At 35.2% G+C, this 25,996-nt stretch overlaps 1 protein-coding gene and 1 long non-coding RNA gene across 5 annotated transcripts in view; both read right to left on the reverse strand.

Annotated features, from left to right (window-relative positions):
* The window catches only part of LOC132700301 (nephrin), a 539,288-nt gene that overhangs the window by 228,241 nt on the left and 285,051 nt on the right, over positions 1 to 25,996 (reverse strand). The window lies entirely within an intron of this gene.
* On the reverse strand, positions 1,347 to 15,254 carry LOC132708164 (uncharacterized). The gene is made up of 3 exons (XR_009619860.1): positions 14,916 to 15,254; positions 14,532 to 14,863; positions 1,347 to 1,490 (listed from the first exon to the last, which is right to left on the reverse strand). It is a non-coding gene; the product is annotated as an uncharacterized LOC132708164 (long non-coding RNA).

Here is a 25,996-nt window from a genome sequence, read left to right on the forward strand (position 1 = left end):
GTACTGCAATAATGCTAATATCATTGAAGATCTCTTGTTCGCAATATTTACATTCCCCCACAGGCTACTAAACGTAAATAGCAAGTTCTTAATATAGGGGATTTTAACGAACCTAAACTAGGATTGGGATAATTTTATCCTATCGTTGTCGCCTTCGCGTGCTACAGAACCTCATACTACTCTTTTCTGTGACTATTTTTACTTGCTAGAACTCAGCAGCACAATAATATAAAAATAATAATAAGTTATTAGTAATATTTTGGTTACTGTAACTGAGAGTCACGATCCCCTACTATCAAAAAACACGCACCATTCTACCCTTGAAATAAACATTAGTCTTAAGGTCACTGAATATCTTAAATGTAAGTCCTATCCTAGGAAAATTTTCTTGCAGGCAAACTACAACTTTAATTATAATGGATTTAATGGAGCAGGATATGACTGTATTTTATTGTTATATATATGATCTGATAAATTAATTTGTACCAAATAAAACTATAAACAGGATATTTTCGAAACCAAAAAAATATTTAAAGACAAGTAAAATAACTGACTATAAAAAATATATTCCAAAAAGCGAAGAATATCTGAAAACGAATACAAAACATTTTTGGTCATTTCTTAATAATTAAAAAAATTCAAAATCTCCGCCTGGTAAAATAACTTACGACGGGGACAGCAAATGATTCTCAAAATATATCTGAACTTTTTGTGACTATTTTAGTAGAGTGTTGGAATCTATGGATACTCCGTCCTACAATGCATCAATTCCTACGAGCCAGTGTCATCCTATCTGGATTTTCGGAAAATTCTATTGAAAAAATATTGCTCAACTTTGATCCTAAAAAGGTCTCAGGGGCGGACGGTATACCGGTAAAGTTTCCCAAAAATTGATCACTTTTCAAAGCAGGAAAGTGACCCAGATAATCCACATTTTAAAATCTAGTGATTCTACAGACGAAGTTAATTATCGTCCCATGTCTCTTTTATGTCGCACTGCCAAGGTTTTTGAAGCTGCAATTTATCCACGGTTGCTCTTTCTGGTGTCCCTGAGGGATCTCATTTGGGTCCTTTACTCTATTTACAAGGAAAAATCATGAAAGCTGAAAAGAGTTAAGCAAGTAAAAGACTTGCGAATTGTTCTTGAGTCACAGTTAAATTTTGAGGCTCATATCGAGAGTATTGTCAAAAAATGTTTGAGAAATCTGGGCTTCATTTTAATAATTACCAAAGGGTTCAGGAAGCATCAGCATTAATAATTATGTTTTTCTAAACGGAATAGATATAGATATGTTTAATTATAGCCTTAATTTATTTAAAACAAACGTATATAATATTCTCTAGCTCGTAGTTATAATTTATTTAAATCTAACTTTAGATTTCATCGAACAGATAAGAAATGTATTGCTCACTTTCCCGATTTTGTTAAATAGTATAAGCCTACATTGTGCCATTCTGTTATTGGGTGCTGAGTCTGCCTGTTGGATGGTCTGTGAAATAAAAATAAATAAATAAATTAACACTATTAAAAGTTTGCACTGTTAACGCTAGTTTTAGAATTGACTTCCTTCAAAATGAAGAATAGCAATTTATTCAGCAATTAATATTAGTTGTTGAATCAAGAAAAAGTGTGAGATTCGTATTAAAAGTGCTTTTTTATATACACCTAATGATGCGATATTCAATACGGAATATTAAAAGAATGAATTTTGATAGCCAATTGTCGCATCAAGATTCTTTGGTGTCCTTGCGTAGAGTCGGGTGCGTGACATTTTGACATTTCACCAGAACTCATTCTGATCCGTGAAGGTTGCACGTAAATTACATCTTTTCCTCTCATTCCGCTAATTTTCTACAATTTTTTGTTACCGTGGAACCATCCCCTAACCATTTATATTCTCAAGCATAGAGAAAAAGGGACGACATACAATTAAGAATCTTTACAGAGTACAAAGATTTCTTACGTTAACGATCTTACTTCCATCTCACAAATTGCCTATTTAACTTTATCTTATCCGCGGCAAAATGAGACCGTCAACGTTTTTCGTTTCCGGAAAACGGTTTAATAAATTACAGATCGTCGTTCTTCCTCGAAAGCTGCCGGTTGATATTTATTATCAACTTGGTGCTGTAAAATGCAAAAATTTAATGAACAGACCTTAGTTATCCTTAATAAAGGACGTAGTTTGCCCCGAGTAATTGATTGCCTAGTGTCTAATCTGCTTGTTAATTTAAGGATATATTTCCCAAGGGTTTAGTAATGAATAATTAATTGTTAAAATATGAAATCGTTCCGGATGATCTATTTATCATTAAGCTCCTCGTCGGAGACTAATGCTCTTTGTAGCATTAGAACATTGTTACCTCAAAATAATCTTTAGAATGTATTTTTTGTATATTTTTTAATTACTTGGAACTACTGTGAGAGGTAAGCGACCGTGCCAGAAAAACCTTTGAACCTATGTAGTCTCAAGGAATTATTAGAAATCAAACTTAAGTTCACATTATCTTAATTTTTCAAAGAAACTTCCGCGGGCTATTGTAATACTTTTTATAAAATTCTGGATTCCCCATGCCTCGGTTTTTATCAAGCGAAACGTTAGCTAGTTTGACTGAACAAAAACCGACGCAGGAGGAATTCACATTTTCTTATCTTGTCTGCGAGTTTAATATGCAGTAATAAATTATTTTTAAGGAAAATAACAAACCAACTGAGGAAAAATACGCCTGCATGCTTCTGTACCGTGATTATCAAAATTAATAACAATAATAATAATAATAATAATAATAATAATAATAATAACAATAATAATAATAATAACAATAATAATAATAATAACAATAATAATAACAATAATAATATTATTATTATTAATAATAAAAATAATAATAATATTAGTATTCTTTTTTATTATTCCAAATTATAGTATGTAGTTATATAAAGCTGTACAAAGGAATAATGGACCCTGACGCAGCTTCCTTCCCAAAGCAAGGTGCTGTTGAAGTCAACTAAACTTATAAAAAAGAAATAAGACATATTACAGCATTTAATATTCGCCTTAAATACCATAATTGAAGTTTACCTTATGTAGAGAACGATATAGAAGAAAAAGAAAGGAAAGAAGATAGGGCTACAGGAAATGAGAAAAAAGATATTGCTTTATTTAAGCAAAATTTTCATTAATTAGTGAACCATCAATAAAATGCAGTGTCAATAATTTTTATTCCGTGTGTCTTTTGAATGAGCCAATAGCTTGGGTAAAATCATTTATTTTATATTTATTATAAACGCAATCTTAATCTCAATATGAACAAAATCCAGAAATGATCAATATATTGTAGCTTAGTTTTTTGAGATAATGAATGATGTGTTATTTAAATTCTAAATTCACATCAATAATAGGACGTAAGTTTGTGCATGAATTTTTAAATGTTATCATTACAGATTAACAGGGCTACAGATTTGGATGGGTTCCTGCGATGGGGAAAACTGAGTATCGTCGGCGTAAAAATGATACCTACAATACTACAAGGGAATTTACGAAGTTAATTGTATATACACCATAAAGAACTGGACCGAGAATACTTCCTTAGGGATTCCTATTCTAACCTTAACTATATCTGACAGCTGTCGGTCAAAAAGGACAATCAAAACCAATATACCTTAAAATAGACATTAATTGATTTTGGATAATGAATCATGTGGGATTTAGTGCAATCAAGCATAACTAGAACCCTAGCACTATTCTCATCTGGTGCTTTTACTGCCATCATCCATAATATCAGTCAAAGTAGTCACGCAGCTGTAACCTTTTCTAAATCCAGATTGTCTACAGAGGAGGCTGATTGGTTGTTAGATGTGGAAGAATTTGAGATTCCATTACTTGAAATCAGGTTTGGGCACAAATAAACCCAGACTAATAAGAAAAATACAACCACAAAAACATAAAAATTTGGAAAATGCATATAAACACAAAAACAAAAAAAGGAGAGGAAACCAATGAGGAGCAAAAAATACTATAAAAATAGATAACAAAAACATGTAAACAAAAAAATAGTAATTTTAGGTGATAACAGATGGTTGCGGATGGTCTGCACCAATTTACTACTTGAATTTGGTAGATCTGAAATTGAGCTCTTTGCGGCTTTAATCAAATTCGGTGTTGGACATGAACGTTCGCCATTCGGTACCCTTCTACGTTTTCCGTCTTAATTCTGAGCCGTGTCCACCTGTTTATGAGGGTCAACGTCTGCATCCGAGTCCACGGTTTTTGATCTTGTTGTGCCGGAGTAGGTGGAGCACTATTTGATGTTATAACTTCTGCTATGTTCTCTCAATTTAAAATGTCACTCTGTGCATAGATTAATTGCTGAGGATTATAAGTTTCTCCATTTATGACCATCCTGTTTTTACTAATTATTTTTGCTCTTAGCTAGTTTCAAATGTTCAAGTAGAATTGTTCTTTCCTTCTGGTCTTGAAATCATATTCCTCAGTTATAAAAACTTTTCTTCCTTTCAACTTATAAGCGTTTTTTCATATTGTTTGTTTTTTGAAGTATTGTTCCAATTCTACTTTAATCGACTTTTGTTTTGAATTTGCATTTTTTATGTGATATATGTCCTTTATATCGAAATTTTGAATGAAATAAACATATTTTTAAAAAATTGACAACCTTTAAAACTTTTTCAGTCATGACTATGTATGGTCTGATTTTCCCGTCGAAGAATGGTACCGCCTAATTATGTGATAAAACATCCTCAGTAAAACGATATTTACAAATCAATCAATCATTATTTAAATTAAAATTACTTTAAATTTAAATTAAATCACTATTTTATTCAAAGAACAAGGTAAAAATGGATGGAGCTAATATTAAGCATTAACTACGAATTCGAACATGTTCTCATAGTGTTAATAAAATATCTCGTATTTCTTAATAACCGGCTTGAGGCTTATTTAAGTTTAAAAGCTTCCCGTTCCTAGTGTACATATCATCTACAAACAGAAAATACCACTTCCGGTTAGGCCAAAGTTTTGTAAAACTTTGTACCTACAAGGCAAATTTATATTGATGAGTAATAAAATTACGCCGGGATGAGTAATTTCAAATTAAGAAGCTTATCCCTAAGTGGAATGTAAATTATTCATCAAAGCATCCGCTAACAAGCCTAACTTCTTGCTCATTTCGTCTGAAGCTTTTCAGATGCAAATTAGAATCCGGGTTGCTATTTCGTTTTAAAGCGTTGGGTGGGCTCGTCTTCCATTATTGCAAGTATTTTTTGATGTGGAGTGCGAGAAATGAAAACAATTCGAAGCGATGGCTCGATATTAAAGATATCGAAATTAAAATTGAAATGAACAAGAAGAAATAGCACCGTATGTTTTCAATTTTCAACTGAAAAGGTGGAAGGAAGTTGCGAGAGGAACTTCTACTTCTACTACACTTTCTTTATCGAGATTGGGATTAAAAATTTCAAATCGAAGGGGAATTTCTTATAGTATCCGAAATTCTCAGCTAGCTATAAAACAAAATAACTTCAAAATATTAGAAGTTGTTCTCAAATGAACATAAAATAATAAACACAGACAAATTTTATAATCACCATCAATTGGAACCACCTACCGTTACTTTATTTATGAGAAGTCTGTTGCAATTTATGCAACAACTTCGATAAACGGCAATATAGTTACGAATTTGATGAGTGTTTAATAAATCATTAATTTTTAGGTACATGTGTGCAAAACATCATAACTACGGGGCGTGACGATCAAAACTAATAAAACTGGCCGGCAAAATCTACTGAAGACATCTGGTCAATGTCCAGGAAACATCCAAATTGGCTGACGACTGTGGTTAATGAAACCGATGTCTTAAAGTGTCTTAATAATTTTAACTTGTTAAAAACATTTCCTAAGTTATTCAATCAGAAAAAGGGGCATTATGACTTTTTTAACGAGATCTGGGCACATGTTGAGAAAATATTGTCTCCACTTATCTAGTTGAGGTGAGGTGACGGTTTTCGCAAGTTTGTAGTTGTGTATTTTGGAGTAGGCAGTGGTCAAATAAAATGGAACATCCTTGTGACTTAAATTCGTTTAATCATTCAGTTTGAAATATTTTATACGTTGTACATAGTGTCGCATCCAATCCCAAAATTTTCTTTGCTGGGAGCAGTATTTAACATATTCGTAATATGATCTACATTTTAAAATAACCACTTAATACAAGAGTCACTAAAGAAATTAAAAGAATAATTTTAAAAATATGTGAACACTTCTGGTTGAATGGCTGCGTCAACAAACAAAACTGCCGCATTTGGAGCGAAGCTAATCCTCAAGTGTATGTCGAAACACTGTTACATCCAGAAAAACTAACTGTTTGGTGTGCTTTATGGGCTGGTGGAATCATTGGTGCGTACTTCTTCAAAAACGATGTTGGCCAGAACGTTACAATCAATGGAGATCGGTATAGAGCTATGATTACTAACTCTTTCATTCTTGAATTGAATAACCATGATGTGCAAGAGATGTGGTTTCAACAAAACGGCGCAACATGTCACACAGCCCGTGCTACAATCGATTTATTGAAAGAGACGTTTGGTGACCGCCTAATTTCACGTTTTGTAAATGTGAATTGGCCTCCAAGATCTTGTGATTTAACACCGCTTGACTACCTTCTGTGGGGCTATGTAAAGTCACTGGTCTATGCGGATAAGCCACAAACGCTTGATCATTTGGAAGACAACATTCGCCGGGTTATTGCCGATATACGGCCAGAAATGTTGGAAAAAGTCATCGAAAATTGGATGTCCTGGTTGGACTACATCCGCGCCAGCCGTGGCGGTCATATGCCAGAACTCATATTTAAAATGTATTGCCATAAGATTATCTATCGTTGTTTTATTGCAACTTAAAGTTCTGTACATCGAAAAAAAACCACCCCTTAGTACAATGTATATTTTGTAACCGGTTACTCACCTTTCTGCGATATATTTGGCGATTGTTGACATGGTCTTAAAAGTTCTTACGTGGATCACCGAGCTTTGCCCATACATAAACTTTACCGGAATTCATATTTCGGAAAATCATAGTTTGAATACTTTAAGTTAGCACATTAAGTCGAAGATATCACAGGTCTGGCGAACCATAATTTAATTACTATCTTGGGCGGAAAGTTTCCTGGGACTAATTATCTGAAACTTCTTAATACTCGAAAGTTGTTAACTGCAGCGCGATTGTTTGCATCGTGCTGTTTCACTAAGTTTTATAATCCCTCGTTGCGTCGCTTCGCGGAACTTTCTGTCATCGCTTAAACTTTTTCATAATTACCAACCGAGAAAATGGGGCGCTGTGGAGGTCCATTTTTATCAATATTTAATAAATTTTGAATTAATAAAACGGGACAAAGAACACACGAGAAGCTTCTGAAATTTTTCCGGGTTAAAAGAGAATGTGTAACGTGATATTTTCCGGGACGTATCCCCCAGGCAACCATTTGAACCCCTTTTGTTTAATATACCATTCTAACGGCGGGTGCTCGGGAGAGGGTCGCGTAATGCGAGCGTGTACTCCACTCTGATGGTGCCAGACTTATGTGGGAGTAATTATAGAAAAGCATTCAACTGTAGTTCATTAAAGCAAGAAATATATGGAAGCCAGCGTTTAATTACGTAGCAATTTGCAGTGCTCCATCATTTTAGATTTGTTACTAAAACTACTGTACCTTTATTAACTTCTAAGTGCTCGTTATGGTGGTGTGAATAGCACAAATTGCGGCAGCCTAGTAATTTGTTCAAGTTAACGCGGTTCGCGTTTTGCTGACGATATTTAAATTTTATTTAACGAATTTAGCCCCAATTTTGAGCGAGTTGCGGAATTGTCACCAAACTGATCGATTTTTATTTAAAATGTAATAATAGTAAACAGCAAAACACAGTTTTCTTTAAATTAGATTGCCTCGCGGTATGTGGAAAATGTAGAAGTTATTAATATAATAATAATAATAATAATAATAATAATAATAATAATAATAATAATAATAATAAGGATCCCAAAATCCGACTCGCGCCTCCACGTGGCGGGGCCTGGAAACTTGCTGCCTTTTCCGAAATCGGGTAACCAACACCGGTCAAGGGACAGGAGGCAAGGCTAACGCGAGCGGTAAACCGCTGATAGGGTTAGCAACCCGATCAGTGTGATCACGCGCTGTCAGAACTAGACACAAGCGATACTCGGGCGTGGCAGAAGACCAGGCCACTTCTGTTCGGAACCGCCCTGATGATGCCCAGCCTGGACCAAGCCAGGGTGTACAAGGTGGCACCCCCTTGGTACCGGAACCCACCGCGCAAGAAACTGGAATCCAACACCTCGACAATCCTAGTAACCTCGACAACGTTGTGGAAGCTCGAGCACCACCCGTGGACGAGGACCGGACAACCAGCAAGAAAACCCGATTTAAATGGTCTCAAGACATAAATATCTACCTTTATCGGAAGTACTTGCTAATTACAGAAATGCAGACCAACAAAGCCCCTTTCGCGCACGGACTGCACTCTGAAATGACGGCAAAATTCCCAGAACTCCGGAAAAAATTTGTGCAAAACGTCCTTGACCAACAAAGAATTCTTGAAGAACCGCCTTCCACCACGAATTATACAAAATATACGTGCTGACGTGGCTACACAATTAGGAATGCAGACGCGAATACCACAAACTGATAACAACGTAGAAAACGTGGAGCCAATACAAATTGTCCCACAAGAAGACCGATTAGCCTACGATGCTCTTCAAGAAAAGATTCAGATATATTCTGGTATGGACCCAATATCAAGACAGCCCATCCCAAGGCTAAGGACGAACAAGGATACAAAGAAGATTCTTGACTCCATTAACGGTGTACTCAAGGGTGAAGCTGATCGGTACGAGGACATCATGCAACTACATGACCTAGTTTACTCGGCTGCAATGGCGACTCTCCAGCTGCACAATTGGAAACTGAAACTGGCGAAATCGTCTGGGATTACAAGCAGCAAACCCCGATGGAAGATTCGCTTGCAAAAACAAATTTCCGTACTGAGACAGGAAATTGGAATCCTGATCGAGGTACAGAGGCCGCAACACAGTGCCAAGGTGAAAGAAAAGTCCCTAAAAATCTTTAAAAAACACCAAAACGAAGACAACAAGACAGTAACCGAGGTTCTTGACAACCTTAAACAGAGATTGAGGATGAAAGCGAGTAGACTTGGGAGATACAGAGAGGCACATCAGAGAAGAACCGACAACAACCTCTTTAACACAAATCAAAAGAGGTTTTATTGAAAACTAACATCCAATGAGACAGGTAATCGGGAAGGCAAGTACCCACAGCCGCAAAGAGTTAGAGAATTCTGGAGTATCATTTGGGAGAAACCAATGCTACATAAAGCGAACGCGAACTGTAGAATCAGATACGAGAGGAAGATCAGAGAGAGGATCCCGCACATGAAACCCCAAAATATTACCGTTGATGACGTAGAACGTGTCCTAAAGAAAGCTGCTAATTGGAAAGCACCGGGCCCGGACAAGATCCAGAACTTTTGGTATAAAAGGTTCACGTCATCAAAAGCCCAGGCTCCGCCACCTCCTTAGTCACCTGCTACAAAACCCCGAGTCTGCACCATCCTTTCTAACTAAAGGAGTTACTTACCTGCTCCCAAAAACCGACCTACCAGTAGAAGATCCTTCAAAATACCGACCCATCACATGTCTGCCTACCCTCTTCAAGATACTGAGCGGTATTCTTTGCAATAAAATATATGAACACCTTATCGGGACGAGACATATGCGTACCTTGGATTTTCCCAGGCCAGAGGAATTACAACAGACGAAGTAAAGCGACAGCTGGTAAAAAAATTCAAATACTTTTGCTGTCCCAGTTACGTATAGCTTTGGTGTTGTTCCGTGGACCCGAACCGACCTGGATGAACTCAATCGCATGGCAAGAGTCTGTTCCACAAAATATCGCAAACATCACCCCAAAGCTTGCATTGAGAGATTCCACTTGCCTAGAGCGATAGGCGGAAGGGGAATAACTGACATACGCCTCCGCTACAAGAGCCAGGTAGAGTTACTCAGACAGTATTTCTATGGTAAAGAAACGTCCTCGGCGCTGCATAGAGCTATTATCAAAATGGATGGAAGCCTATCGCCACTTAACCTTAAAAATAGGAAATACAGATGTGACCAAGATTACAATATCGCCACCCTTCAAAGCAGATGGAGAGAGAAAGAATTGCATGGCAGATACCCCCAACTCCTTAGCAGCCAATATATCGACGGCCCAGCTACGATGAAATGGCTTACATCAAGCAACATATTCCCAGAGACCGAAATCATCCCTACAAAATCTTACCTGAAATACATCGTTAAGGACGAAAGAATAACCGATACAAGATGTCGTATGTGTGGCGAGAGTCACGAAAACATAGAACACCTTCTTAGTGGATGCAAGATGATGGCACCGCGCGAGTATACGACAAGGCACAACAACGTTGCAAAAATAATCCACAACGAGATTTGCCACAAACTCGGCCTTATAAAAGATAAAACACCATACTATCAGTACGTGCCGCAAACAATAGTAGAAGATATGCATTACAGGGTCTACTGGGACAGACAAATACAAACAGATAGACCCGTACAACACAACAGACCAGACATCATGATATATGACACCCCACTAACATTGACAAGACACATCAGAAGAAAGTTGACAAATACATGTCGCTAGCTGAGGACATGAAGCAGACCTGGGGTAAAAGGACGATCAAGACTATGCCCATTATAATTGGAGCGACGGGCGAAATTCCAACGAAACTGGCACGGAATCTGGAAGCCGTCGGACTGCAGAAAGCCCTCTCTACGCAACTCCAGAAAGCAGTCATCCTATCAACTTGTAACATAATGCGAAAGGTGTAAAAATAAAAAATCACCATAGAACATTAGACGCAAAACTCCAGTGTTCTGTGACAACACTTCACCGACACTGGAATCTTGACCCGTACTTACCTGCGTGAATTAAAGAATAATAATAATATCAACAAAGACGCCTCTCTGAATTGGCTAAAACAAGGATACTTGTTCCTCGAAACCGAAGCATTTGTAATAGCAATTCAAGACCAGGTCATTGCAACAAGAAATTATAAAAAATACATAATGAAGGAAAATATTCCAACAGACAAATGTAGAATGTGCGGAGAACTGAATCGATCGACCACATAATAAGCGGATGTCGAACGCTTGCCCCAAAGGAATACACCAAACGACATGACAACATCGGCAAAGTAATACACCAAGAACTCTTGAAACTACAAAGTTTATTTATCAATCAATACTAGCCACAATATCACGACTACAATATGTCGCTATTCATACCAATTCCCGTAAATACATAACCAAAAAAATAAACGTTAAAAAAAATAAAATAAAACAAAAGATTATTTAGTAGAAGTGGGAATAAAATAATTGCGATTATTTGATAAATAGACTAAAATAACACCAAAGAAATACTTCATGTCGGTGAGAATTAAACTTATAGGTTTTATATAATTATGGAATGTAAAAAGTGTTAATGAAAGTAGGTATTCGTTACCTACCTAAATTATACATGTAATTAAATATGAAAAAATCAATACAAATTGGAAAAGTCAAAAGGGTAATGAAAAATCGAACGGTAACAAATTGAATGAAAACTAACATGAAAATGAAACAAAAGACGTAGTTTAATAAGCTAGAGAAGATTAGATTAGGTTTTCTACTTCTTATTTTCCAATGGTCAATTATGCACAGCCCAAGCGTGCGCAAAGTATCACTTTAAGGTGGCAACTTTGTTGACGTTTTCGGTAGTATAGCCACGGATTTGGGAGAGATTTCAGCCATTTTAAGATTTGTTAATTGTGATGACCACGTCATGAGTCAGTGAATATATTTCCAAAAATGGCATGCTATCCTTAAGTTGATTTAATTAATTGTGGTTACTCTAAAGTATTAAAAACAGAATTTCAATTTTCAATGGTTCAATGAGAAGACGGATTATTGAATATAAAAACCGGTTAGAAATAAAAGCAAAATTAATGTTTAATGAACCAAATAATGTTTCTCGTGTTTATTTAAACTTGTATGCAAAAAGCGTTTTTTTTTCTGACCCGGTATTAGCCTTAAACAGAACACCCTATATAAGATTCTGATAGCGGTCCAAGGGGAGGTCGTCGATATATTTATATTATTTATATATATTATTTATATATTATATAATATTTCGCATTCAGATTCATTTTTCTTCATTTTTAATACTTGTTAAATTTGGTACTTGGATAAAATAAAAGTTTGTACTGCCTAATTCCAGAATAATACGAACGTATGTTAAGTAAAATATTAAATTATTAGGCGTAAGCAATTCCTACAGTGTTGTCCCATTTTTTGTTTTGCTAAATGTTGATGTAATAATAGAGGCCCTATGTAGAATTATTGACCATCATACTGAATGAATTTTATCTCCCAAAATCAAAAATATCGAACGTTTCAACAGATGTGGATGTCCATGCAAGAGTACCAAGAGTCAGAGAATTCGCAAATTGATAGATAATGTCCATGAATTTTTAAGCATTAAGTTCTTTTTGTAATACATAACATTCTTGTAAATATGTTTGCACCGTTCATTATTCAGCTAGTCTCATTTGGAGTGTTTTTTATATAATTTCTTCTTCTTCTTTAATTATATTTTGAATAAGGACTTCTATTTCTATATACTTTTTGACAATTACAAAATAAATTGTGAAAATCCCATGTGACTCAAGTAAAGTTTTTTTTTGCTACCAAAGGCACACTTGAGGAGTTCCAGAAACATGCTGAAAAGATCTCGTTGACGTATTGTCTGACAAAAAAGTCTAAAGAAAAGAAATCACTAGTAGTCGTTGGAGAGCTTAATACCTAAATACAAAAAATTGGCGCATCCCTTTTCGCTATTTAATATTAGTGTTGCCCTCTCTGCTGGCTGTTTTACAAACTTTCCTCATTAAGAGAATGCATTCTCAGACACAGCTGCTAACTTCTCTTAGGCCATCCTTCGCAAAAATAAGACCATATGGATTTACCCAAAAAATTGCGGAAACACAAGTTTATTTGAGCATTACAATAAAACATCCCAGTGTAAAACATCAACAGTGTAACAACATAACCCTCTAAAAAAACCAAATAAAAAGAAAAATAGTTTTTTACATTGTGTATTTGCTGTAGTTTATAAAATACTGCACTATGTTCTTATGATACTTTTTGAAGCTAAAATAAATACAGCCCGCCGCAATATATTTATAAAAAACGGGAATATTAGCAAATGTGGCAACTTCTTATATATTGTATCCTTAAAAATTTCTATTTTTGACATAAGGCACTACCACTTAAAAACAACATCATAATCTATTAATCCATCATAAACATATTTTGAAACTCTCAGAATCTGTTTCAATATAATTACAGGGTACCTACCCTGTATAATGTTATTTATCCGAGGGTCAACAGGTTAATTAACTTTAATTGATAAAATCGGTAATGTCACATATTAGTTTCGAAAAATATTCTACAAAAAACAACATTCCTAAATCGCAAATTTAAAATAAACAATACAACCGCATCCGTATCGAACCCTTCAAACTACAAACTGAAGCTATCAGAAGTTACATTATTTCAGTGAAATTTTGGACAAATTGAAATTTTGCTATCATCACGACTCTCTAATTTAATATTTAACTTAATGTAAAGTTCACATTATTCTCGAAGTATGCAATTTTAAAGTTTCGCCCTTAATTCGAAGTTGGAGTCGTTAGACGGGAATTCCATTAAAAGACACATTTAGAAAATAGAACTCTGCATTGTCATACGAAGTAGATAGTTTATAACTGGATTGAAATGTATTTAGATTTTAATCTGTAGATATATATCTTAATTCTGATAAAGTGGAAGTGATATTATTGTTTGACGTTTGACATGTGACGGAAAGGTAATTTGAAGTCATTTTCAGGACATGGGATTCAGATAAATGTCTTTTAAATTTGTTTTTTTTAGTGAACGCACCTTAATTTATTCATATTGGAGTCGTTTAGAGAACGTGCGGATAGTATTTTAGATCAGATTTATTAACAGTTTTAAATTATATTTAAATCTTTGGGCACGTTACAAGCAAGGCAAAAGTTGTATGCGATAAATGAAAATTAACTTTTGGAAGTCGTCACTTTCGCTCCTTTTTTTAATGCGCTAGTACTGAGTTTTATCGTCGCAGATATAGGACCTGCTCCTTTAATGCAAAATTTTGAAATCTGCAAAACCATCCGATCTTCTATAATTAAATCGGACATATATTATATTATAATATTACCACCAAAATAGGTTAAGATAGGAAGCTAAGCATCAATTTCTCCTTTTCCTCTTTTATATTGGAATAGAGTCATTATTATCATTATCATTATTATTATTATTATTATTATTATTATTACTCACTTCCAGACCTCAGCCGATAGTGGGCAGTCTTAAAGACCCTGCGTCCTGTAAGTTACAGGTAGCAACCAGAAGGACACAGTTCCACATCTCCAAGATGCATCCGACGACTAGAGCCTGTGACATTGAAGAATATCTGAAGCCTATGGTTGCGGAGGTTCAAGTGGAGCAAATTCGATCCATGTTCCCTGAAAGTTATGCATCTTTCAAGTGCACGGTGTTGGACGCTGACTCAGAGAAGATTCTTAATGCTTCCATTTGGCCCACTGGAGTGCTCGTGAATCGTTTTTTCGGTCGGCGTGCTTCGGGGCAGCAACCCAAGTAGTAAAGGTACTCTAAGTATTCTTAGCTTAAATATTCATGGTCTCTCTAGTAAAATTGACTTACTCAACGGTTATTTGCTGGGTAAAAATGTAGATATTCTCTGTCTATCTGAACACTTTGTCTGTGATGAAGAACTTTTAAAATCAATATGTGTAAATAATTTTCTATTGAAAAGCTTTCGATGCCGTCAGACTGCGGTCAGAGGGGGCGTATCAATTTATAGCAAACACAAAGTCAACTGTAGAACTTTAGATTTAGATAAATACTCACTAGACATCCATGCCGAATTTTGCGGCATTGAATTAACCCACAAAAATACTGTAGTTATCAATGTATATAGATCGGGGAGCCACGGCGACCCTTATCTATTTATATCCAGGCTAGAACTTCTTTTAAGTGACCTCTACTCTAAGAAGAGAAAACTTATTATTACAGGTGACTTTAATATCAAATTCAACCTGACTTCAAATGCTCTAACGATGGATTTTGTCAACTTACTTGCCACCTTTGGAATCTCCCCTAGTGTCGCTGACCATACCCGTATAACTGAAACTACGTCAAGTTGCATTGATAATTTCCTTGTCAATATATCCCCCACTCTGTTCACTGCGGGCAGTGAGGATCCAGCACTCTCTGATCATTCCGCTGTTTTTATGGAATTACACTTTGATGTTTCCTCTGTGCACGATGACCATATTCAATTCAGACCAATTACCCAGGCGGGTCTGAATAACCTCTGCACAAGTTTTGAGAGCACCGATTGGGAACCTTTTATTAATACTAACGCCGATCCGACCAACTCAACAAAAGAACTGCTTCATATCTTCACCGCCAATATCCAGAATCACTTTAAAGTCGTAAAGCGCAGTAATTCCTTCCGTCCCCCCGTGGTCTGGTTCAATCGTGACCTCAAACTTATGAGGGATCACGTGATGCTTTTAAAAGCCAAGTGTCGAATATTTTCCCCACGCGACAGTTGGGCTGAGTATAGACTGGCTAATGCTAACTACAAAAGAATGATCAAAGAAACAAAATCCAAGGCATATGCCAATTTTATAACTAGAGCCAGCAACATGAGCAAAAGTTGTTGGACCTTGATTAACCATGAAACTAACCGAGCCTCAAAGGCTATACCCAACTCAATCACACCCAACGAATTTAACTCTTACTTCTCCAATGTAGTAAATGACCTAGTATCATCCATTGGGAAATCCAGTGACCCATATGTGTACCTTACGAAAACACCCTCTCCGTGTAAATCTTTCTTCTTAAGCCCGGTCTCTGAGAGTGAGATGGCATTATTATGGGTCTAAACAACTCAAGTTCTACCGATTGCTTCGGCTTAAATTCAAAAATATTGAAACACACCATTGAGTACATCGTGGGTCCCCTGGCAGCCATAACGAACGCAGTGTTTTCGAGTGGCGTATTTCCTTCGGATCTAAAACTTTCAAAAATAATTCCCATTCACAAAAAAGACGATCAACATACACCAAATAACTTTAGGCCCATTGCAATTACCCCTATATTCGGTAAAGTCATTGAGAAAGCCCTGAAGGCTCGCCTGTCACTGTTTTTTGAGGAAAATAAACTTCTGTGTGAATCGCAGTTTGGCTTTCGTGAGGGGAAATCCACGACCCATGCACTTATGCACTTTGTGAACAGTGTGGTGCGGGGTTTCGATGCTGGCGACGTATCAAAGGCACTTCTGTACGACCTTACGAAAGCGTTTGACTGCGTCGATCACGATGTGCTCTTAAACAAATTAAAATTTTATGGCGTCAGAGGTATCCCTCTAAAGTTAATACAATCGTATCTTAGTAACAGGTTTCAGTATGTTGAGTTTGGTGGAGTGTCGAGTGATGATGCTCTTCCAGTGAGCTGCGGTGTCCCACAGGGCTCGGTTCTTGGGCCGTTGCTCTTCATCATTTATATAAATGATCTGCCATTGTCCGTGCCAGATGCGAATGTCACCTTGTTTGCTGACGACACTGCCATTCTGTTAACAGCTAAGCATCAACGAATGCTTAGTGAAGATGTCAGCGTAGCAAAAAATGTTCTCCAGCAATGGTTTTCTGCAAATAACTTAGTCCTCAATAAACAAAAAACTCAAGAACTTACCTTCTCCTGCAGTAAAGTCGACTATCTGTATCAAAATAATATAACCCTCTTGGGATTCGTAATTGACAGGACTCTGTCATGGTCAGGCCAGATTCATGAGGTCTGTGCAACGTTGTCTCGGCGACTGTTCCTACTGAGACATCTCAGCCATTGTCTAACCCCGGCGGCCCTTAGGATAGCCTATTTTGGGCTTTTTCATAGTGTGCTGTCTTATGGCATTGTGCTTTGGGGTGGGGTTGGATATACGGAAAGAGCTTTTCGTTTGCAAAAGAAGGCTGTGCGGGTCCTCTGCGGTGCCAACCCGATTGCCCACTGCAAGCCCATTTTCTCTGACTTCCAGGTTATGACGCTGCCTTCTACTTATATATACCGATCCATCCTGGATATTCACGAAAACGCGGATGTCTATGGGACACTTGGCAATAGACATGAGTATAATACTAGGTATGTTGACATGATCACCCCACCTCACTCCAGACTGACGTCCTCACAAAACAATAAGATTAATGTTAAACTGTATAATGTTCTCCCAAATAATATAAAAAATCTACCATACAGACAATTTAAAAAGAGAATGAAAAGTTTTTTTACTGATAATCCTTTCTATGATATTAATGAATACTTGGAGTTGATCAAACATACTACACTTGAATAGACCACTGCGTTAGTGTGTTAGTTCTCAAAAATTGTACAACCTTTTATATTATATATATAAATTCTTTTGTATTGTTAACCTTTGACGTACCATTTGTTGTTTTTGTGACGTATCTGAATGGCCAATAAATTCTATTCTATTCTATTCTATATTCTATTAATATTATTATTATTATTATTACTATTATTATTACTATTATTATTATTATTATTATTATTATTATTATTATTATTATTATTATTATCATTATTATTATTATTATTATTATTATTATTATACATACATTTTACATACGGTTCATTAAATATCTCTTTTACTGATTTTATGAAGTACCAATGGAATGGATTATTTTGAGTTTAAATAACATAAATATGTTGCCATTCAAGCTTTGAGAGGCATGTAAAAAAGGTACCAGTCCGTGTTAATCTGTGAGCAGTACAGTTCTGAAAAAAAAAATTAGAAACAGGCGTTCCGCAAGGGATTGTATTGGCCCTGTCCTGTTAAACATTTATAATTAGTAACTTATGTCATATTCAGCCAGCCGGAGAAATTATGTGTTTTACAAATGACTCCGTTATTATTTTCAAACGTGACACTAGGTCTGCTCCCATAGAAAAAACGGGCAATGGACAAAACCTTGTCATGCTTTTTCGCTGTTATTTTGATTCGCCACCCTAATTCAAGGAAATTAATATTAATGTTAATAACCAAATGAAGTAAATTAAAACAACATAAATATCTCGGAGTAATAATAAATCCTAATTTGAAATGGGATAAACATATCCAATTTGTTACTAATAAACCGCGTGCATTAAATATCTGAAAATTCTATATTCAGCTCTAATACAACCACATCTTCTCTACCGCATGGGGTGGAGTTTTAGAAACACATTTACAAAAACTCGAAATTGCACAGAAATGCCTACTTAGAATAACTTTAGTTAAATGTAAATATTATTGTTATAATTATTGTTATTACTATTATTATTATTATTATTATTATTATTATTATTATAATAAAAATTATTATTATTATTGGTATTATTAACGTGACATTTAAACTGCATAATTATAATAATATATAATTATACATTAATTTTATAAATTTCTCAAAACAGTCAGACGGACCGTAGATTTGCTATGAGATTAAAGTGTTTTTTTTATTTGTTTGTTTGATTTTAAATTTATTAATATTGCAGTATATGTGAAAATTAATTTGTAGGAACTATCATGAAGCTAGCTAATTAAAAAGGTGTACCTTTTGTGGGTAATCATTAAATTCTATTTGTTTTTTTCTGATTATTTCTTTCACACAATACATTGCAATCTCCCTAGATTTTTATTATCACTATTATCATTATTATTAATCAAGACTGAAAATTTTTAAATATTTTCAGGAATAAGAAAATAACCAATTCCAACATAAACTCTTTATATGCGAAAAACCGCTTTAAAAAAATATACACCTCCTAAGACAAGAAGCTGTACAACTATTAATCCAAAAAGACATACTGAAATCAATGCTCTTTTTCTTGTGTTTTTTCATTTAGTGCCGGATCACAGTAGTTGATGACTTGACAAAATTAAGTTGGAATAGCCATTTCCTATATTTTGCCTGTTTCTTAGGCACAGTTAATTGTTTAGAAAAATTATGCCATACTTTCAGGAGAAATAAAGCTGATTTATTATTATTACTATTATTATTATTATTATTATTATTATTATTATTATTATTATTATTATTATTATTGTTACAATTATTATAATTTTTAATATTATTATTAGGAAAACTTCATTTCCGTTTATGTTCCTGCAACCTTACCCAGCGGTGATAGCCTTTTGCTACCGAATATGATTTTGTATGTCGTTATTGAAGTTGTTTCGCGTTTAGCGATAAGGCAATTTATTTATTATCCTTTATATTTTCTAGCGGCACCTGCGACCAAGGTCAGACGCTACAAGATTTTTATTCGACCCTAAAATTAGGATGAACGAACGCCGAACCGCAGAAATGCACTCTCAGAAAACAGAGTGTGGCATTGCACGTCCAGGACAATTGTACGCCAGAGGGTCATCCAGCTGCCTATTGCGGCAGACCTCGTTATTGTCCTGTTCCTGCGGAGCCGTACATGTCTGTGGTTTGAGTCCTTTGCCTTGTCTTGTTGGTGGAAATGGTTTTCCTGTCAGTGGCGTATTTGCTGTTTAGATTATGAGCTCAGTTATTCATATCAAAATATTTGGCGGACGTTTTCGATTTACCTTTTTTTTAATGTGCTTCTATGACTCACCTCTAAGTTGATTTTCGTTATACACAACAAAATCAATATTCAACCGTACGTAAACCCAATCCGATGCGAACCTGGTATATCCAAATTCCATTACTCGAATACCCAATTACCTATCAAATACAGGCATAGACGTATTTTTCCGGTTGATATTTGTTTGAAGTTGAATTAATATAAATGCCAAAGTTCGTACGCGTTATAATTAACATCGATACGTGAGTGGCCTCTTCAGAAAAGTTTTGTGCATAAAATAGTTCGTTTAACAATTAAACTTTATTAAGTTGGGTTGTTAACTGCCAATGGCAGAATTAAAACAATGACGTTCAGAATTGACAGATTTGTTGTTGATCATCTTCCTTGTACTTAATTGTTTGTGAAGAGCTAAATTAGTTGCTCCAGAGAAGACCAACAAAACTTTAAAAATCCATGTTCGATATAAAGTTCCGGAAAAAAAATAGTGCACACAGAGTGAGTTAAATTTCACTTGCAATCGTCATACTTGTGTAGAGACAAATAAAAATAAAGTATTAATTTCCTAATTATTAAAATTCTTTTACAGCCTGGGTATTACCAAACTGAACAGAAATGAGTAAATAACATAGTTCAATTCTCAAAAACTCTTTGGAAGGGACAGCGAACTTTTAACCCTAACGAAAATAAGAAGTACGAGGTGTGCTCAAAAAGTATGGTGTCTTTTGTAATTGAGCGGGCTACCTACGTTCGATCTTCGATATATTTTTTGTTATGTTGGTATACATGTTCCTAACATATGTTCACAGTTTCAGCCAGTTTATACGTTTATTTTTTTTTGTAAGACAGAAGCGTTAGACATGTTTTGTGTGCTCGGATATTTGCTGCTGTAAAAAAAAAACGGAACAAAGAATTTGTACAAAATTTTGTGTAAAAAATGGAATACGGTACTGAAAAACACTTGAAATGTTGACAACGGCTTATGGTGAATCGACTTTGAGCAAAAAAAAAAATTATAATTGGTACAAGCTGTTCCAAGATGGCCGAGAAGACGCCGATGAGGAACCTCACTCTGGACGCCCCAGCACGTCAATAACTAATGAAAGCGTTGAGGAAGTGAAACAAATAGTGAAGAAAAATCGTCGAATCGCTATTAGAGAAGCGGCTGGCAATTTGTTCCGAAACTGCTTAATTTTGAACAAAAGGACCGTCAAAGAAGCGTCGCTGAAAAGCTGTTAAACGTCGTCAATGGTGATTCTGATATGCTCAAAAAGGTCATAACTGGTGACGAATCAGTCGTCTGAATGGAAGAACCCAGAATCTCCTAGATCGAAAAAAGCACGTCCGGTTGGAGCAAATGTCAAGGTTTTGCTTACTGTTTTCTTTGATTATTGTCCCGTAGTATGTCGAGAGTTTTTACCACAAGGTCGTACGGTCAATGACGGTACGGTACCTTGACAATACCTTGAATAAAAGGTGCGGAATTATGGGAAAAGAATTCATGGATGTTGCTTGTGTCTAACTTTTTGGCCAAAAATAAAACCACAATCATGCCTCAGCCACCATATTCACCGGATATGGTCAATCACCTTACTTTTTGAACACATATACACAGATATAAGTGGTCTGTATATATATTAGTGGTGGAACTTTAATGACAAGCCATTTGTTGGGAAATCTAAGTCCCAAGACAAGTCGTTAGAAAAATCAGCACCAACTGTAATTAATATACATTATTCAGAACAATCGGTATTTTCGTTATTTATCCTGTGAGTCTATTGAATTGGTAATATGGATTGTAAAGTAAATAAAATATAGAATCTAAAATAAATTTGGAACTACGCACTGAAAGTTACTTAAGATTCGCCCTTGTATGAGTCATTGTTTAAATGCCCAAGGCTCAATATTTTGTCAAGTTTCACGTAGCATCTTTCATAACCAAATAGATACTAAAAATACATAAATATATAATCGAAGTAGCCCCTCTTTGAAAATTCTCCCACTTAAAACATTAAGATTTTTTATTTCGAAGAAAGTCATATATTTCCTATGTGTCTCCTCATGCAAATTCTTGATATCGAAGAAGAATTTCTTGATTTCATTAACCTTCCTATTACCAGCTGGAGTTAAAATGTACCCAAGCTTTCATTTTTAAAAATATTTGTTAAAGTAAAATTTGCGACAAAAGTTAATTTTAGTTAGTTAATTTAGTTATCGTCATTGATAGACAATTTATTTGTTGTTACAATAACAGTTTCTTAATTACGCCTTATTTATTAAAGGCAATAATAAAATTAGACGCTGCATGCAAAATATTCTTCTCTTAAGCGAGCAAATAACTAAATAAAAAACTCACACTCTGCCACCTCAATCAGACAAAATTGTCAGTGCAAGAATGGTTACATTTATGCAGAATAGTACACTAGTTTCTTACATGCCATCTAAATATGAAGTAGTAAGTTTAGTTTAGTTTACTTTTAGACCGCTTCATTAAAATTTAAATAACCGGAGCAAAAATGTACAACAATACTGATCGCACTATTTGTTGGCTTTTTCTAATATTTTGCCACATACTGCATTGGATGTACAAATGCTTTGAGACCGTGGCAAATCTAACAGCACTAAATTACGTTAAACCAAGAGTCTTGATGTAGAGAAAATTCCTTATTTTCTTAGGAAAAATGTCAATAAAAATACATGGTTTTTGAAGAATCGATAAACCAAGGGTCCAATGATCCAGAATTTTTAGATGTTGCAGTTACTTGATCCATTACTATTAATCCCAGATGTTACTGGTAACGAAGAATACGAGAATAAATCTAGGTGGATTGGAGAAATTGATTAAGGCTTTGGTGGCTAGTTGATGAGCTTGACTCTCGTGCTAGCCAAAGGTTAGGAAGCAATCCAACCGATGACTGCGTTTAGACCGGAATCGGGACAACAGTTTTGAAAGGAATTCTGTTCAATATATCAAAATATGTCTATGAAGGGTATTCAACTAAAGAAATGAACTGTAATTAAAGCGTCTTAAAAATATGTTAGTCGTAGGAAGGTTAAACGTACCAAAGTATTGCCTCTGTAGCACAAGCAACTGAGTAGAATAGTATAACAGTTTAAATAATTCTTTACAACCAGTACGATATAAATTAACTCCTCAATTTCTTAATGGCGGTTCGCTGAAAACTTTTAAACTGCCGGCTAAATTCGAGATAACAGGAAACACGCACGAAGGAAAAGACCGTGATTTTGAAACAAACTTTGGTTTATTTTAGATGTTCCGCGAGCCGACATTAATTCTTGGTTAAACGTTAAGTTTCCACCGTCCGAACTTTGATATTTCCGAACGACATCGTGAGCAGCACTTTCAACCAGCATGAGGTCTCGAAGTCTCGAAAACTTAAAAAAAAGTGTAAATACTTTGAATGAAAAGCAACCTCTATCTGACTTCGGGCACAATTTTCAGCACAAATTAACACTTTCACCCTATTCACCCTATTCTGAATTAAAATATTTGTAATTTATTGGAATGTGTTTGAATAAACAAACGTTTTCGGCGAAGGTGAATATTCCACGAAGATTTAATACTTGTCTTGTAAAGTAAACAAGTAGGATGAAATAATTCACGATCAATAATCAATAGACTACGCTTTTTACTCATTGTGGATAAATACTTTAAAAATTTTATGTATTATACCCCAATAGGCATGAAAATTTGAAAATGACAGTCATTGTCACTAGGCCATGACAATAGGTATGACTAATTATGATTAAGTCGCTCTGTGGCCAATTTTGAGGCTTATCATCGCACTAATACTAAGCAACCCTTGCGAGAGTTTGTATTTGTTATGGTAGATTCTAGTCAAGGTTCTTTAGAATTACACAAACTTTTACGCCACGCACAACATTTATCTTATAGAATTTCGTTAATGCAACAAAATTTTCTTTTCTTCATCAAACTTGATGATAAAATTGAAATAATTTTGAATTTTTCAATTATTTTGGTCATCCTCAGATCAGAATCTATGAGTAAGTGTTACAAAATATTCTTTTAACATAAACTCTTTCTGATAATAATAAATTATTAAATAAATTATAATTATTATTGCAAATGGCGCTGTAGTTATTTTATTAAAGTAGTGGGCACTAGTAGAAACGGTATTACCAATATTTGTATTTAAAAAATTTTGGATTCCGAACTCGGATAAGTTGTTAAATAAATTTGTAAACATTCAACAGTTCTAACAGTCTTGTTATTTCGTCGACTCGTATTAGGATCGACGTGTAAATGACTCTCAGACAAAACTTATTCACTCTTTCAAATAATGTTGAATTCCAAGTTAAAGCTTGATATGAGAGGTCTCAGAGAAATCTCGACCCTTATGATTCCACCCCATCAATTGCGGTGAAATTAAGATCCTAAAAATAGTTTCCAGGATTTTCTTATTCCAATTATTTTATTCCTGAGGCTCTGAGTCATTGGTCATTGGCCATTCTTAATGCCAATAATAGCTGCCGTCTTTTGTGTAAACAAAAATAATAAAACAATAACAAAAATGTTTTATTTTGAACTGGAGGAGGATCATCGGCTGCCCTGCAGCAACAACAGCTTCACCATGTTTATCCTACATAGGAAACTGGGCGATACAAAATAAAAAGAAAAGAGGAAAGCAGCGGATATTTCGCAGTATGGATATTGCAAGTGCCAGATTTGCAAGTTAAGCTTCACCAAGAAATGGACCCAAACTAACTCGATGCGACTAAACTTATTCGTAATACCGACCGACTACGGATTCTATCCGAATCTGGCTCACCGTTATTATACTTTTATAGAAATGAAAAAGGAAATAGACCGTCTAGAGGCGGAAGCATCTTCCGCGATACATTCGAGACGTAGGAGAGCTTTATCCCGTAAATCGGAAAGGTGTTTCCTGGCGCTGTTTTCTCGCGAAAATGGTGAAAATGAAACTATTTCAGACAAATTTTATGCGGTGTTTTGTCTGGCGTGGTTGCATAAATTTCAATTATGTAACAGAAGATACATTTCGCAGGCTTCCGAATTTCATAAAACATCTTTAAAGGGCGTTCGCTACAAAGGTTCGGTTTTAGCTGGTAATACGGATACGTGAGATAAGTTCTACCTGCAGCGAGACATCCTGGAGAGAAATATGCCCGAAACCTACTTCGGTTCGGAGAACGCTCCGATATATCGCGGGAAATGGTTCGGGTCAGCATTATTGTCGGCAAAATGTCAAATGAGTTCTCGAAAATTGCTTTCATCTTTCTTTTTAAGTTTATACAAGTTAAATGAATAAAATGTTTACTTTTTAGTTACGAATGTGAGCATCTTATGTAACTTAATACCAACTAAAAGTTTGTGAATGAACCAGGGAAACAAAATGATTAAACCCACATTTCTTTTTTGGGTGATCGGGCACAAGTTTGATCGACTTACCCCATCACTAGAGTAATACAGCCCGTAGTGCGTCAGTTTATACTTGCTATATATGCTATTTTAATGAAAGCAGTTTTTATATGTTACGTTTCTTTTCGCTAAAAAAACCTATCGTTTATATCAAAATGTAATCAGTTCATCTTAAAATAAATAAATGCGACGAAGCAAGCGTTTCTGTTTTATTGAAGTCTCATCTTACTGAGTACTCATAATGTTGTACAAGCACACTAAGAATTAATAATAATATAGGGAGCATTTGAATCCAAATGAAAAAAATAAGAAAACTGAAAAAAATTTAATGCAACCCTGGATGCTTCCTACCTACTTGCACCTAAAGCTGAAGTTGCTATTCTATTCCATCTCGGTTATTGAGATTTATGATATGGTTACTAGAGATATAGGGACTCTGCCTATGCCTATAATACAGAAATTTATGAAGCAACTATTAAAAAAAATCCATTCAGATCGTGAATAAGTTTGGATGAGGCAAAGCATGTGGAAATCGCTGTTTAGGAAGAAAAGGATCCAAAGTGCGGAAAATTATTGTAGTAGTCCTTTCTCTATGTTATTCACTTTTTATTTGTATTTTAGTTTTTGTCTTTAACTAAACATTCTGTCGTCCCTTTTTTGGTTTTTTCCTTTTACCGTAAAAAAAGTGCAG

This window comes from Cylas formicarius, unplaced genomic scaffold, assembly GCF_029955315.1.
Source record: "Cylas formicarius isolate icCylForm1 unplaced genomic scaffold, icCylForm1.1 PGA_scaffold_10__41_contigs__length_53128322, whole genome shotgun sequence".
NCBI lineage: Eukaryota > Metazoa > Arthropoda > Insecta > Coleoptera > Brentidae > Cylas > Cylas formicarius.